The 9,313-nt window shown below is 28.2% G+C and overlaps 1 non-coding gene across 1 annotated transcript; it reads left to right on the forward strand.

Annotated features, from left to right (window-relative positions):
- The first annotated feature begins 405 nt into the window (after positions 1–405).
- Positions 406–492, forward strand: LOC120076932. The gene has a single exon (XR_005481679.1). It is a non-coding gene; the product is annotated as a small nucleolar RNA snoR8a (small nucleolar RNA).
- Positions 493–9,313: the final 8,821 nt, after the last annotated feature.

The raw sequence follows: 9,313 nt of genomic DNA on the forward strand, positions 1-9,313 counted from the left end.
TTTCAGGGTTCCATCGAAGAGCTATCTTCGCCTTCGTTGCGGCTAGGGTTTCGTAACAAAATCTTTGAAGATATTGTACACCCAAGAGGTAGGGTTTTTCTATATAAATTGCGCCATTGATATTGATCCTGTGAATCGCAATTCGCGGTGCCCTTCCCCCTGCCTCAAGCTCTCTTCCTACTCGACTTGCCAATCATCTTTATCATGATTCTTTTGTTTTTTGATCGAATTAGATGCTTAATTTGTTCCTTGCTGCTGCTTCTTACTATTTAGAAACAATATCTCTGAGATCTATTTGCTTTCTTTCATCGTTGCTGTCTTTATTTAATTTTTTCGAGTTTGTGAAAGCATGACAAATCTTTCGATGAACTTGTTCGATCTGTTATTCTATACGTATGACAAGGCCTGGTTGCGATGATTATAAAAATTCCTCGTTCTGAATGCTATAGCCATGGCATGACAGACACCTTACACCCATAGAATATGAGCACCGTGCCTTTCTTAATCTACTTTTCTTCTTCATTTTATAAACTCTGCCTCTGATAATATCTGATTCGTGAGATTTTTTACTCTCTTCATTCAGTTCGTGTTAGGTTAAATTAGGTTGATTGTGTTTCGAGTAGTATAACTGTATTGATAAAGTGATTGTTACTCTGAATTATCATTTGATATTTTAGATATGTTCAAACAGTGTTCATCTCTAAGCAATGTGTTATGGATGTGTGAAGAAATATTAGAAGATGTTGTTTTGGGGGATTATTGTTGATTTTGATGGAGTCGAAATTGGCTATTTCACAGTGCTTGTTCTTGTAACTGCATTGTGTATATTTGGAACTCCTATAAAGAAATAATGGAGGTGTTTAAAGCCCTAACTTGGTAGTATAAATGCTCCTGAGGTTGGGGTTACGCACACCACTAAATTTCTGAGTCACTGATTCTGTTTCATGAGCTTACATTTCTAAGGGGGTTTTTTAAAAGCAGAAAAAATGAAACTAAATGGGTGTGCCAAAAAGGATTTGTGTTCTCATGAAAAAATGGTTCAAATTTAAGGGTAAAGATTTTGAGGAATTTTTTTCGTAATGTAATATCTTGAGGGCAAAATTTTGATAACTAGCTTTTGACATGCATTGAGGATCCATTGTTGTATTCAAAAACTTGGTTTATTAGAGAAAAAGCATTTAAAGTAGAACACCATGAAAGTAGGAATTCAGAAGGCATGGCTGTGGAGCTGTAATCTTTTTGCAACACTTCAAACGAATTGAACAAAGAAAAATCTGAGGGTACCTTCAAATTGTCATCAAGCTTTGGAACGGTATTTACGATTATTTGTCTAAAAAAAATATCAAAGGATTTGATACACATATTAAGGAGCCTTATTTACAAAGAATACATGAAATTTGAAAAAAAAAATAATAAAAATAGAACCTATTATTCCAAGAATAATTAGAAAAATTATTTAAAATATTTATAATTAAGAGAAAAATATTAAAATTTATTTGTGATAGATTACGATAGATAGTGTATTTTGTTATTATTTATAAATATTTTAGTTTATTTTTTTATATTTTAAAACTGTCCAAATAATAACTAGTTTGCAAGGAACATTGTTCACAAAGATCATTAGACAAATTTGAAAAAGGAAGAAATGTGTGTTTTTTTTCTTTTGGTATTCCATGATTGCAATAAATCTAAGTTTTGCACAAAATTAACTTAGATTAATATATAAAATAATAATTTATGAAAATTTATTTTCAATAAAAATTTAGCAAATGTTATTATGAAATTCAATCAAATTTGCGTGTACAGTTTCATTTTTCAAAGATAATTCAAATGAAAAATTATCAACATCTAAATTGCACTTTAATAATATTAAAATGAAGTTGATGGTAAGAATAGATGCAACTTGGTATGTTTAAAAGTTAAGGTTGATTTTTTAGAAGAGGTTGGATAGGAAAATTTAATTAACAAACATATACTATAAAAAGAATTATTTTTAAAAAAAAAAAAAAAAAATGTAAAAAAAAAAAAAAAAAAAAAAAAAAAAAAAAAAAAAAAAAAAAACCAACCACCTATCGAAGTTATAGTGCATCCTATATATTTGTAATTAACAAAGGAAATAAAAAATCATATCTATAATAATCTATAATTTATTATCTATTATTCTATTAAAAGTTGGGGATATTGGAGACCTTTTTTAGACACTTTTATCATTTCCTTAATTTACTCATTTACAAAATATGCAATTACAGATGAATTTATAAATACATATAAATGATTAACTATTAATTATCAATATAGTAGATAATTAATTAATTATTAATTATCCATAATAAGTGTAGTAGATGTTCAAAGGTAGGTTTCGAACGTAAAAAGTTTTTCTTGAAAAAAAAATGGAATGTAAAAAGTTTCTCCTACTTTAAAGATCGTTTTCTTTAATTTAATACAAAAATGAAATTTTAATAGCTATAGAATTCATAAAGTTTTGTAATTCTTAACTTCTATTACCATACAAATGAGTTTTTTTTATCACCATTTTTCACCAACACTCAATCTTTCTTTTTTGTCATTTCAATCCATGGTTCTCCACGTCTCTTCAATCTTCAAACTATTTTATTACTTCATTCACGAAGATTTTAAAGATTTTTCTTTTATTATACAAATCAAATTTTAAGTATAGTATGAAATCAAATTATTAACTCATAAGTACCTATTTTTTTAATTTACGAAAACAATAAAATGTAGCATAAAGTTCATTAAGAATGTAATATGATATAAATTAATGTGATTTTAATAAATCTATGAAGATTAAATGAATTGAAAGTGAGAAATTATAATTAATTAATTATATTTAATTATAACATATGAAATCTTTGGTATATCAAAGATTTTTATAATTTTATTTTTCATTTCATATTTTAAGAAATTTATAAAATTCAAGCATATGATAAGGATAATTAATAACAAGGTTTCCATGATAGGGTAAATTTTAAAAAAGTTGACCAATTAATAATACATATCCTACAAATTATGTTTCTATCGTTATTAAAAAATCATATAATTAAATTATATATAAATCAAAACTAACGCTAGACATTTGTAAATTTTAAAATTTTAACATATTTTTGTTAATAATATTACTCCACTTTCTCCGGGCTTTTTGGAATTTGCCACTATTTATGGACAATTTGACAAGTAAGAGGTGGCTTACATGTATACTAATAATGAGTATGTACAAGACACATCGAAAACACTTTGGAAAAATGGGTATATGACACATAGTCAATGAGCATCTAATGTTCATCTATTTTCTATAATATTTATAATACTTCTTTTTAAATGCTCATTATATATATAAAATATGCATTAGAACCTTACAAGAAGAGTACATATATTATATAATTTAATACTCTTAAAAAATATTAAAATAAGTCTGTCAGGTTATCTTTTAAACAAATTTGTTATATAGTGATGTCATTGGTAAAATATGTATATTGTTAGGAGGTTTTTATTAGAGACAAACCACATGTTCCACGAATATGCTAGGTCATTGATTGATCTTAGCCATACAACATGGAAATGACTGTTATGGTCCGTTTCACCAATTGCCATGATATAGTACTCGTAGTTTGTAAACATCATATAAACAAATTGTTATTAATAAAATAATTGTTATTTTATGAGCATACACTCAATACAATAAATTAAAGATTCTAGGTTATTTTATGTAATTTAAACAAATGAAAAAACATACAAATAGATCTTGTTTAAATAATCATCTAAACAGTATATAGTAGATGGATAAGGTTGGATTAGTCTCATTATATAACAAAATGGAATTCACTCCTTCCTAAGGCTGATTCCGGATCTTGAACAATGTAGCCACTAATAGAGTAAACTAACATGCAACGAGAAAAATAATAATCAATAAGCACCCTAATTACACTTAATTCGAGTTTAAAACACTGAAAAACAATTTCACAAGAGGGTTTGTTGAACACAATACCTTTGATGAACCCTCTTTAAATCTAGCCGAGTTTCACAAATCGATGCTTCAATCTTCAAGTAGACCACTACAAAGATCTTCTATACTATTCTCTAGTAAGGATTGTGTAGTGGAAACACTTAATCGAGCTGGTTTTTATTAGATTGAAGAGGGTTTGAATGGAAGAGTTTTTGCAGAATTTCTGGAGCTGATAAGTTTGCATGACCAATGAATTGAAGTTCAAAACTTCAATATATACATGAATTTCATGAAATTAACTTAACATGCCTTGAAATTGAAGTGGCATGAGGTGGAAATTTGAATGGAAAAATCCAATATTGTATTTTCCCACTTTCAAATTTAAAACAATTTTAATTTTATATATTTTGATTAATTGAATTCAATTAAAATATGATTTTCAAAAAATCAATTTTAATTTTAATTTTGTAAATTTGAATTTCAATAAATTCAAATTTAATTAATCAAAGTTCTAATTTTGAATAATTTCAAAATTTGAATTTAAAATTGGATAATTAATTAAACTCATTTAATTAATTAAATTTAATATCAAATATTAAATATAATATTACACCTCATCTAATATTTAAATCAATATTTAAATATTTTGAACTCTTTAATTTTGTTTAATTTCGATAAAATTAAACGTTTCAATTGCATCAAATACAATTAATAGAAACTCTAATCGAATTTGAACATTTCAAAAAACCCTAATCTCAAATCTTATCAAATTTATTCAATTTACTAATCCAATTTAGTAAAGGAACCTTATGAATCTACAAATCATGAGCTCCAACGATTGGCAATTAATTGGTTAAACTCTTTAAACCGAATTAATCACTATTCATTAACTAGCAAGACATTCTACTATAGCTCGTAGTTTCACTCTCCTCGATGTAGATATATTTCTGTCCATTTTAACCATAATCGGTTAGTCGATCTTTCACAGGTCGTTCGTATTTACAACTGAGTCAAAGATTACCGTTTTACCTGGGTAAATACATCTTGCTCTTTAAGCTCCCACTGGTCCTCCATTGAACAATTGATTTATATTCTAAATTATAAATCATAACCCTCCCAATCATGAGAGGGTGAGGCTCCAATGTTCAAAACTAGGCATCAACGCTTAAGAGAACAACCTATATACTAACCCTAAGTTAGGTAGGAGTGAATTCCATATTGCAAAGCTATGTCCCCAGCTATCTATCCGATCTTATCCCAAAATGGGAGGCTTATTGAGCAGTATTGTTGAACTACTCGCACCTATGCAGATCAAAGGATAATCTCGAATAAACAGGAGTTCATAGTCAACTTAGGATTAAGATCGAGTTACCCTAGGTCATTCAATTTGAAATAGTCAGTTTTAACAATTAATGGTTGTTATAAAGAAAAGTGACTATTTCGAGGTCCGGTCTTATGCAAACTCATTACACAGGATGCCCCCAGTCACATGTCTCCACATGAATAATTTCTAGATCACATCATTTGTATCGGTATACAAAATGGGTCGAATCCAATAGTGTCACCAGGATAAGGTACCCAATCTCATCCATATACTTAGACCATTTTGGCTATATACTAAAACTTGATCCTCTTTTATATCACCATAAAATTAAAGTATTCATATTATAGCCATTGATTTTTTTTTTATTAGATTTTCAAAAAAAAAAAAAAAAAAAAAGAATGCAATATCAACAATATGCATATTGAATAAAATACTCAATAATACTTTTATTGATAAATAGAATATGTTAACAATATTTACGAACTGCGAGTTTAGGACATTCCTAACAGCCACACCCTCTCTTGGCCAAGAGAGTCTTGGTCAAAGTTGGAATATGACTTATTGTTCATTAGAAAAATCAGTGATACTTAGATGTAACTACATGGGAAAAATGGTAATTTGGCCCAACTGTACTTATGGGTTATCGCACTATTGATTGGTTATATCCAATGGACACAGAAATATATTTGTAGTACAAAGAGTGCAGGATCTTTAGTGGAATGACCAGCAGTTAATGGATGTTGGTAATTTAATTAAAGAGTTTAATTAATTATTCAAGTACCCTTGGAGCTTTAATCTATAGGTCTATGAGATTCCATCTTAGTTCAACGGGGATTTAATTGAGAATTAATTTTTTAGATTAATTTGAATTGTTCAAATTGATTGAGGGAATTAATTATATATGATATAATTAATTAAATTGATTATATATGAGAATATAATGTATTTGATACATTATAATATAAGGAAATATGAGAGGAGTTTGAATATGATTCAAATACTAATTATATTAATGAGATTTATATAATTAAATTTAATATAAATATGATTTATATTAAATATCATAAATAGTTGAGAGAAATTAAATATTTGAAAATGATTCGAATTTTAATTGTATAGATGAGATTCATATAATTGAATTTAATATAAATATGATTTATATTAAATGTCATGCATTGTTGAGAGAAAATAAAACTATAGGTTATATTGTATTTTATATAATATAAAACTATATTTGATATAACGTATAGTATATATATATAACAAGGTAGTTAAATTATATTTTAATTTAATTTAATTAAAGGGAGGGAGTTACAACTCATCTCCCCTTAATTTCTCTGAACATTACATGCAGTGGTATGTAAGGTTTTTTGGAACACTCTCCATCTCATTCTTGTGGATAATAAAGAAATGTTCTCTGAAAAAATCTTTCACATTCCTCTTTTCCCTGTTCCAAGAATTCAAGCAGAACCCACAACTCTTGCTCTAATTCTTAATCCCTAAAGAAAATACTAGAGCCTAGAGGGTTCTCAAGTGGTGGTGTCTAATTGAGAATTTTGAATTGGAAACCAAAGAGATCGTGATCAAGAGGGAATATGTGAAGAAAATTGACTTCAAAGGTATGTCGTTTTCTTCCATTTTTATTCTCAAAAAGCATGTTGTAATTTATGTTTGATAATGCATAACTGTTTTGTTTCTGTATTTTAAAGTTCTGTAAAAAAATTAGAATTGAGAACGATTCCCGCTTCCGCACAGGGACCTTCATCCGTTACCCTTCAATAACCTGTTTGAGATCTAGCTTTGTGTGAATCAAATAAATATCCAGAATTTGCATAACCAACAAGATCAAAATTCGATTTATTTGAATAAAAAAAATCCATATCAATCGTTCCTCGGAGATAACAGAGTATATGCTTAATTCCATTCTAATGTCTTTTAGTTGAACTATATCTTGTTAATAAATTTACTGAAAATGCAATATCTAGTCTTGTATTATTAGCAAGATACATAAGTGTACCAATTGTACTAAGATATGGTACTTAAGGACCAAGAAATTCTTCATTATCATCTCGAGGTCAAAATATATCTTTCCTCACATCATACATCTAATGAACGAACTTCCATTTAGAATGTTCAATGGATGTGCTTTGTTCATATAAAATATTTTCAAAACTTTTCCTATATAAGTTAACTGATCAACAAATGAATCTGCTAAATGCTCAATTGGCAAGTCAAAGGCAAAATTTTGTTTTTTCGAGATCTTTCAATCTTAAATTCTTTCTTAAAATATTCTATTGCTTTTGAAAGTTTTTCAGGAGTTCCAATTATATTTAAGTCGTCAACATTATAGTTATAATAGCAAATCCTAACTGTGATTTTTATAAAAACACATAGACATATTGGATTGTTTTGATATTCTTCTTTCAACAAATATCCGCGATTGTACCACAATTGTCCTGATTGTTTCAATCCATATAGCGATCTTTGTAACTTTATTGAATACAATTCCCATAATTTAGTTTATATATTTTAAGTACCTTAAATCCTTCTGGGATTCTCATATAAATATCATTATCAAAATATCCATATAAATATGATATGACTACATCCACAAGATGCATGTCCATACTTTCATACACAGTCAAGCCAATTAAATATCTTAATGTAATTACATTCACCACTAGAGAATACGTCTCCTCATAACCAATACAAGGTCTTTGTGAAAAACCTTGTGCAACTAGTCTTGCTTTATATCTTGTGACCATATTATTATCATTTCTTTTTTTTAAAAAAAAAATACCCATTTGTATCTCACAAGTTTGACACCTTCAGGTGTTCGGACTACTGGTCCAAAAACCTGGCATTTTGAAGATGAGTTTAATTTTGCCTGGATTGCTTCTTTCCACTGAAGTCAATCCCTTCAACAGATTTGGTTCAAAATCCTCATTTTTTAAATATAATATCAAGAGCAACATTATACGCAAAAATGTTGTTGATAACCACATGAGTTCGGTTCCATCTTTTTCATGTCGTGACATAGTTTATTGAAATTTCATTATGATCTTTAGGTATTTCACCTTCCTCACTTGTCATGTCAAGGATTTCTTTATGGGTATTTAAATCCTCATCCAAGTCTTCTTGACTGCTAATTATTTTTCTTTTTCGAGGATTATTATCTTTGGAACCCACTAATCTACCACGCTTATTCTAGACTCATTAGTGACAACTTGTTGTGTTGGATATCAATTTTCAATGGAACATTTGTAACTGGTATAAGTGATTTAGTTACTTCTTTTGCATCTATAAATGCATCTAGTAGCTAATTTGCTATATTTTACAAATGAATTATCTTATAAATTTCAAATTCACATTGATCTATATGGGGATCTAAATGAGACAATATCGATGCATTTCATGTAATTTATTTTTCCAACTTTTTAATTTCACCCCTAATGTTGGAATATTTGTCTCATTAAAATGACAATCAGCAAATCGTGCAGTAAATACATCACCCGTCAGAGATTCAAGATATTTGATAATTGATGGGGAATCATATCCAATATATATTCCTAATCTCCTTTGAGGACTCATCTTAGTACGCTTAATGCGAACAAGTGACGTTGTATGCAAAATAGCATGTCCCCATACAAATGTTGGAAGCTTAGCTCTCATAGTCAATGGTCTAGCAATTAACCGCAAACTTTTTATGAATAATTCTGCTAAACCATTTTGTGTATGAACGTGAGCTACATAATTTTCAACACTTATCCCAATTGACATACAATAATTATCAAAAGTTTGGGATGTAAATTCACCATCATTATCACGCCGAGTAGTCTTATTGTATAATCAGGAAATTGTGCTCTTAATTTAATTATTTGAGCAAGTAATCTTGCAAATGCAAGATTTCGACTTGATAATAAACACACATGTGACCATCTGTTGGATGCGTCTATTAATACCATAAAATATTTAAATGGTCCACTTGGTGGATTAATAAGTTCACATATATTATCATGAATTGTTTA

Source organism: Benincasa hispida, chromosome 4 (genome assembly GCF_009727055.1).
Source record: "Benincasa hispida cultivar B227 chromosome 4, ASM972705v1, whole genome shotgun sequence".
NCBI classification, from domain to species: Eukaryota; Viridiplantae; Streptophyta; class Magnoliopsida; order Cucurbitales; family Cucurbitaceae; genus Benincasa; species Benincasa hispida.